General features: G+C 33.2%; 1 long non-coding RNA gene across 1 annotated transcript; it reads left to right on the forward strand.

Annotated features, from left to right (window-relative positions):
- The first annotated feature begins 681 nt into the window (after positions 1-681).
- On the forward strand, positions 682-7,736 carry LOC128556004 (uncharacterized). The gene is made up of 2 exons (XR_008370387.1): positions 682-1,138; positions 3,440-7,736. It is a non-coding gene; the product is annotated as an uncharacterized LOC128556004 (long non-coding RNA).
- The last annotated feature ends 724 nt before the right edge of the window (positions 7,737-8,460 follow it).

An 8,460-nucleotide genomic window follows, 5' to 3' on the forward strand; every position in this document is an offset into this window, starting at 1 on the left:
ATGACACAAGGGCCATAACTATAGCAACAATTGTTCATGAATTGTGCCCCCCCCCCCCCCCCCAACCCCCCAACCCCACTCTTTTACTGTGAATTTAAGGTGAATTTTGATGCATTTTCACTATATCTCTGTTATTACAGAGAGGATTTGATTCAAACTTAAAATAGTTGTTCCACATCATCACTCACATCATATGACACAAGGGCCATAACTATTGCTCCAATATTTCATGAATTTTATCCCCCTTTTTACTTAGAATTTCAGGTTAAAGTTTTGGTGCAGTTTCACTTTATCTCAGTTATTACTAAATGGATTTGATTCAAACTTAAAATAGTTGTTCCATCTTATCACCCACATCACATGACACAAGGTCCATAACTCTGACACCAATTTTTCATGAATTATGCCCCTTTTACTTAGATTTTAAGGTTAATTTTGATGTATTTTCACTACATCTCTGTTATTACAGAGAGGATTTGTTTAAAATAGACCAAAATTATGGCCCTTGATTTAGTAAAAATATACATAAAGGGCATACATGTTTGTATCACATGTATTTAAAAATGTTTTGACATGGAGTCATAAAACGTAAAAGGATTGTTATAAAGGATATGAAGTTGTCCACAGTCTTGGTGTTCTGTTTGAGATTTCACTCAGCCAGACCAGAGTTAAAGTCTTTTACTTAGTAAAAAAATACACATGATGTGCTTAAAAGTTTGATGTACAAAATTAATGTATATATCATAAAAAAAATTCTCTAGAGGCATGAAACCATGTACAGTGACTGGACGTGCACCAGTGTCCTATGGACACACATCTTGTTTAGTCTATAAATTGTTTTTACTTTCATAAATTGAAATAGTTGTAATTAATCAAATTATATTTTTGATAAGTCTATACCCCAGTCTACTTTAAAGACGGTTTAGAAAACACTTTGAGCAAAGAGACAGCCTCTTTAATATTGCTGATAACCCGATAAACATTTTCACATTGTGTTGTTGTGTAAACCTCACTGCAGTTCATTGTAACATAAAATACGGAAGTGTAGCAGCAATGTGTTTTATTGAAGCTACTTTAAACTACTCAAGTCAATAAACCAGTGGTTAAAACCACATCCTACGGGTAGCCTTTTTGTCAGGTATGTAGCATGCCTTTTCAATTTAAAAACATTTATAATTTAGTTTAGCATATATGAAACAAGTATTAATGCGATTTTGATGTTGATGTATTACTGGTATGTGTTTTAAGCTGTATAATGGTTATAGGCAATTGAGTATTACGTGCAAAGTACTAAATACTTGACAAGTGAGAACAATTAAGTTACACGTAGTCAATATTATAGTCAATGAGCATGAATGTATATGGACAGTCTGCTCATGCAGAAATACATGTACTGTAGTTATGTATGATTGGGTTGTTTAAAATATTCATTTGCTTGTACCAACAACAAGTTTCTTTGTAAATTTTTGGATCATTTTGTCATACAAGTGTTATTTCATGTTTTTCTTTTGTAAAACATTAACAATTCATCAAGTTGGAAGCTTACAAATATAATGCAGTTATAGCTTGAGGTAATTGCAGGTAGAATTTTATTGTATCTATTTAACAAAGACTGGGAAGTACTACATGTATGTGAAACCTTAATGAGTCATCTTTGATTAGGCCAACATACATAAGTTTGATTAAGGAAAAACCTTTGTATGGCTACATAAATCATCAAAGTTCAAATGAAGTGATACAGTCTTGTTACTTTTTATTGCAAAAATTCCACTGATTAGCTATCAATATACTGTAAAATCATTTAATTTCGTAGGCATGAAATTTCATGGTTTTATTCAAAACGGCAATTTCGTGGGCATATGATCTCGTGGATTTTAACTTTTGAACATAATATTAATGGGAATTTTACTTCTTCATTGGGATGAAATTTCATGGATTGACTCAACCACGAAATCCACAAAAATTGGTCCTCCATGAATATTTATGATTTCACAGTATTTTATATCCGCTTTGACAAAACATAATTTAACACTGTTAAGTAAAAAGAATAATTTTTTTGTACAGAATAGTATTTTACTAACTAAATTCTTACTTATGAACTGCTAATAAGTGCATTATTTTATTTAACTCTATTGTTTATTTTGCTTAAATGTTATCCTTTTTTTTTCTTCAAAAATTAGTGTTTTCAAAATATAGAAAATAAAAATCTACAGCTAGCTTGCATTTACTTCCTGTCACATATCTTTTTAGCTCACCTGAACACCAAAGTGCTCAATGTGAGCTATTGTGATCACCTTGTGTCTGTCATCAACAATTTGACTGTTAACACTCTAGAGGTCACAATTTTGTCCAAATCTTAATGAAACTTGGTCAGAATATTAACCTCAAAAAAACCTCAAAGGAGTCGTTACTGGGTAATCTGGGGTCAAAAACTATGTCACTAGGTCATTTAATAGGAAAATCTATACAACACTCTAGAGGCCACATTTCTACTGCAAAAAAAAATTCAGAATGTTTTTCTTCAAATCATAGAAAAGCTTTGTTTACACACAAGCGGTCACAGTTTCTAGGTAATTCAAAACTGGTTTACTTGAGGTCAAAAACTAGGTCATTAGGTCAAGTCATAGAAAACCTTTTTCTAACACTCTGGAGACCACATTTTCCATATGATCTTTATAAAAAAATTGTCAGAATGTTTGTCTCTATGAAATAATGGTCAAGTTCAAAACTGAGTTACCCCGAGATCTTAAACTAGGTAACTAGGTCAAATCATAGGAAAACCTTGTTAACACTCTAGAGGCCACATTTTCTACTTGATCTTCAGGAATGTTTGTCAGAATGTTTGTCTTTAACTTTGATAATTATCTACCTGATTTAAATAAAATGTGGTCAAAATGCTTGTCTTTGTAAAATCTAGGTCAGATTAGATACTTAGTTATCTGGGGTAAGAATTAGGTCAGGTGAGCAATACAGGGCTCTCAAATTCCTTCAGTTATTGGCCTCGGACTGGGCTTCATCTGACAGGAACATTAAATACATTGCATTTTTTATGTAAATTACTCAGTCTCATTTCGTTGTGTATTGTAATAGGATGATATCATTTGATAAATGGTTTTCATTCATCAACAGGGAGCATAATCCAGCTCAATATATTCATAATATTATTGATTTCGTCTGGTATAAAAATGATACAGTTCTAATAGATGAGATGTTAATTATATTTAGTTCTTGTCTGAAAAGGCTATTTTGAAGCTAAAGACAATAAAGATTAAGTGAATTAGTAAATTTAACAGATAAAAATTGAAATTACGAATATTAAACAAAAGGAAATGCATTATTTAGTTAGTCTAATGAATAATGACTACTGGTTAATATAACATTTCTAAATATGTTATGTATTAAATGTAAATGTTATAGAAGTGTTTTTCTTCATTTTCAGCAAATTGATAGTTAAATTTATCGGTACAGAGAAGACAAAGTGAAAGACTATGGCAAACTGCAACTGGCTATGGAGTATTATTTGGTTTATAATTTTACTGGCATTTGGATTTCCCATCGGGTTCTTCTGTGCAATACTCTATGTACTGATAAGCCCATTTTCGGCTTGCTGTAGCGGTTGTATGGAAGTTGTAAACTTGCTAGAGAGAGGATTTAAGTTACCAATGACGTGTGCACAGAATATGGTCAGCGGGAAATCTCTTTGCTAGACCTTTATATACCGCAAGCTTTATATTGAAAGTGTATTTCTGGCAAAGAATGTAAGCTATGTAAGGATGCAAAGGGATTGTTCATGAAACTGCATATTAAACTGATGTAAGATGGACCAAATTCAATAAAAACAACATTTTATACAGCTGTAAATCACTGCAGTGGATAATATTCAAGTTGTTGAAATGAACTGCAGAATAAAGAGTGCATGTCACATGGTAAAGAAGGATGCAATCTGTTCGAGATGTTACATAAACCTGATGGGCCGATCAATCAAACAGCATTCCATATGGCTCTAAAGAATTACATTTAGATTATATTTGTTTAATGTAGTTACCAGCCATCTTAAATATTTTCATTGCTTTCTATGCTATATGGGCATTGCTTTTAAAGTGAGGGATATTTATTGTTGATGTACATAAGTGTTTTAGCATGTTAAGTGCTTACAGGATGCTGAAGCTGTCCTTATTTATACCGCTAACATATGAGCCATGCCATGAGAAAACCAACATAGTGGGTTTGCGACCAGCATGGATCCAGACCAGCCTGCGCATCCGCACAGTCTGGTCAGGATCCATGCTGTTCGCTATCAAAGCCTATTGGAATTAGAGAAACTGTTAGCGCGGCTCATATGATTTCTTATGCTGAATATTTGTATCAATGTATTTTGTCACTTTGATTTTTTATATATCTTTCAATGAAACCTAAACCCACAATATTAGTAGATTACTAGCTTTGTATCAAGATTATATGCACAAGTGCTGTGGCAGAAACTTTAAAAGTGCAGTTTTATTTTGCTAAAGAACGAGTGCATATTTCCACATGCAATGCTAATAATCTTTTTATTACATGCCGGTATGTATCTACAGATATAAATATTATACAAATATTATGAATTTGTTCAACAGCCTGAATAAAATTCACGATACTGACGTAAATAAAAAAGTTAACGCAATGATGCACAAAAAATGATGTCACACACACATGACACACATTACAAAATTCATCTGACAAGATGGAAAAAATATTGACATTTTCGGTTTCATTGTAACTTAACGGAGAATAAAAATGAGTATATTATAAATAGTTTTCTTCAACTCAAAATAAATATAGAAGATATTTGTGACAGTGAAAAATCAAAATCTTTGACAGATTCGAAACTGAGTTATGAAACTAGGTCATAAGGCCAAGCGATAGAAAAACCTGGTTAACACTATGTAGGCCATATTTTCTAACTTATCTTAATGAACTATAGTCAGAATGTATTTATCCCCAGCAAAAGGCGGAGGGATTCTGGTATAGATTAGGCATTGTCTGTTCTTTTGTTCGTTCGTCTGTCTGTGTGCCCAAAATTTAAATTGCTTATACTATACTGGTAATTCAAGAAGTATTTTATCTGGAACCAGCAAACCTCAAATAATTATTAATTAACTTTGACCTTTGCTCACATACAGTATTACCTCCCCCTCTCCCCTTGAACCAGTAAAAGCAGAGGTTTTCCCATTGATTTGGTAAAAAGTAGGCATTTTTTACTGTATCTTATTACCTATTGGTAAATCTTCATGACTCTACGCAAATGTAGGTACATAGGGTGGTGGTGTACATGTGCAACTTTTGTCAGGACCACTGCAGTGACTTCAGAGTTATTGCCCTTTAATTGTTTTACAATTCATACTTTCCCAGGTAACAAAGTAATCAATTTGCCACACTTTACCCAACAAATTGAATATTGGCACAGAAAATTGATAATCTGATGAAAAGCTTTTTACATTTCATTTTGTACTAGACCTTTCTTCAAATAGTGTATTAAATTGTATACTATAATTGAGGAGTAGTATATAGGCTTAAAAAAAAAAATTGTTTCCGGTATCCCGACCTACCCTAAATTTTTGGCCCGACCCTAAATGTTTTTATGGCCTTCGAGAATATTTTTTTCAACTTCTTTACAAAAAGTTGCAAAACTGCACTTTCTATGCTTTAAACACGGTCAGTAATGTTAGAAATCAACTTACTGATGCTCTAAAGCCCCAATTTTTCTGAGCATGTTACCGGAAACAAAGAATTTTTTTTTAGGCCTAACATTCAACTGAAATGTGACTGAATTCTAATTATTTTTCATGAAATTTCATTCACCAAAGACAAATATATCAATAGGTCTTGGAACAAACCACCAGATCTAAGATTAAAGTCAGTGCCTGTCTAAAAATCATACCACCCCAATAGTCAGGGATTCAAATTACATGTATTTAAGTTCGCTATCATGTTTATGCTTATTGATTGCTCAGTTAGCTGCTAAACATTGTATTTTTTGGTACTGTTGCTCAATACAGATTTTTTATTTTGTTATCATCGAGTACTGTAGTTTTTGTCTTAGCTTTATATGTTAGTGTTTTGATTAAATATGATAACTTAAGTTTAAAATAGCCTGCTGGTTGCTTACATCTATATAAAATATTGTTTTCAGTATGAACACAAAAATTCTTTGATGTTGTGACACACTGATACAAAAACTTTAATATTTCATATTGTTCTTGAATAGTCACACTCCCTTTAACCCGTATCATGCAGGACACGATTGATTCTGCCTTTGCGACCAGTGTAGACCAAGATCAGCCTGCACATCCGTCCAGTCTGATCATGGTCTACACTGTTCGCTATTCAGTCAGTAAATTTTCAGTAAACACCCCTTCAAATGATAAATGGTACTGCCAAAATGGGAAGATGGACCAGTCCATTATAGAAATTTAGCATGGTAAAGGTTAATAGCATTGACTAAGAATCCGCCAAGAGTATAGAATGGTGCAATTGCCATCTTCAGGTAGATATTAAAGCAGCACAAATCTACTCACATTGTCTGCTGTAAAACATATACTGTGTTTGTTTGATGTGAATTACACTTAAAATTTTGTACTTGTATGTCATGTTAAAATCCGTTTTAAATGTATTTGGACTCTACGTCAAATTCGACAAATCATGATTCAGATTGTGTCATAGCAACTTTGAATGCATTTACATCTCAGTATATCACAGTAAAAAAAAAATGTTGCCTAATTAAAGGGGCAGCGACAGGGTGTGAACACATACTAAAGATTTAGCATGAAATATGAAAAAGAGGTTCTAATGACAAAGTACATTTAAAATGTATACATGCACATGTACATGAAGGTACGCCAATAGATTTAGCAAAAAACACGGGTTGTAGTATGAAATTAGCTGTACTTTTGAAATATCAGTACTTTACATTGAGTTTGATATTTTACAGACTGCTATTTTAAAACAAGGTATTTTGAGAAACCTATGGAGGCATGCTTCGTGTAACAGCTTTCAATAATTGAAGCTTAGAATGATGGTGCTAGAAGTCAGTATTTAGAGAACTACGAGCACTGCCGTTCATGTTGTTGTGTATATTTATGATGATGATTTTGCAAAATTAAATAGTTTTCAAGATATTATTTCTGACATCTGAAGACTGGAGTGTGAAGTCTTCAATTTTGTGAATGGACAATGGACTAAACATTGAAATGCTTTCATGGTAGTACGATAAGTTAAGACAATTTCCTGAAATCTGAAGAACTGGCCCCATCTTAACCAAACATTTTTCGGTCTCGGCAGAGTTTGAGGTTAAAATTTTGGTAGCAAATTGGCTAGAACTTCAAGATCAAATTCCAGTTGATAATGACCATCACTTCTGTATAATCACTTTAAAAAAGTCATTAACTTAACATTTTTAAACATGCAGTTTAGACGTAAATGACAAATAGCTTCATTATCAAACTCAGCTGTGCCTGAAAACGTTTTGTGAGTATGAGGCCAGAGTATGTCAGAGATGTATAATGATTACATTGGTTGATATATCCTGCTACTATATAGTCAGAATTATGTGCAATATTGTTAAATGTAAGTTTCATATAAACCATCTTGATATTGGTCAGGTAAATTGCTTTGTATATCTTTGTATCATTATTTGCATAATACATTTCAGAACTATCTTACTGTATACTTTATTAGAATAAAGATATGCAAAATTACGTTTGTTGAATTTTGCTTCTTGCTTTCTCCGTTAAGCAACAAGCTTTGACAAAATGTAAGAAGTTTTAAGTGTCAAGTACCAGAGTTATTATCCCCTGCCAAAGGTGGGGGGATATAGTTTTGGCATTCTATTTTTAACTAAGTCAATGACCAAAACTCTGGTCTAGCTAAATGAAATCCCAACTAGAGCTGTCACAGGAGTGACAAATTATACCCCCACAATACAGCCTTGTCACAGAAATAAGTAAATGTCAAAGTGGAACCTCAAAATCAATAGGGATCATCTGCTGGTCATGATCAACCTCCCTATTAAGTTTCATGATCCTAGGCCCAAGCGTTCTCTAGTTATCGTCCAGAAACCGTTTAACTGTTCTGGGTCATTGTGACCTTGACCTACTGACCTCAAAGTCGAACTTGACCTGTATTTTATGTTACACCTGTGTACCAAAATTTATGATCCTAGGCCCAAGCATTCTCAAGTTATCATCAAGAAACCGTTTTAACTGTTCCGGGTCATTGTAGCCTTGACCTACTGTCCTCAAAGTCAAACTTGACCTGTATTTTATGTTACACCTGTGTACCAAAAAGTATTTAAATCTGTCATGCCTTTCATGAGTTACTGTCCAGAAACCATGAAAACCAACGGACCGACCGACTGACAAGCTCACTCCTATATATCCCCCTAAACTTAGTTTTGTGGGGGTATAAAAAAAGAACACCAGG

Source organism: Mercenaria mercenaria, chromosome 1 (genome assembly GCF_021730395.1).
Source record: "Mercenaria mercenaria strain notata chromosome 1, MADL_Memer_1, whole genome shotgun sequence".
Classification (NCBI taxonomy): Eukaryota; Metazoa; Mollusca; class Bivalvia; order Venerida; family Veneridae; genus Mercenaria; species Mercenaria mercenaria.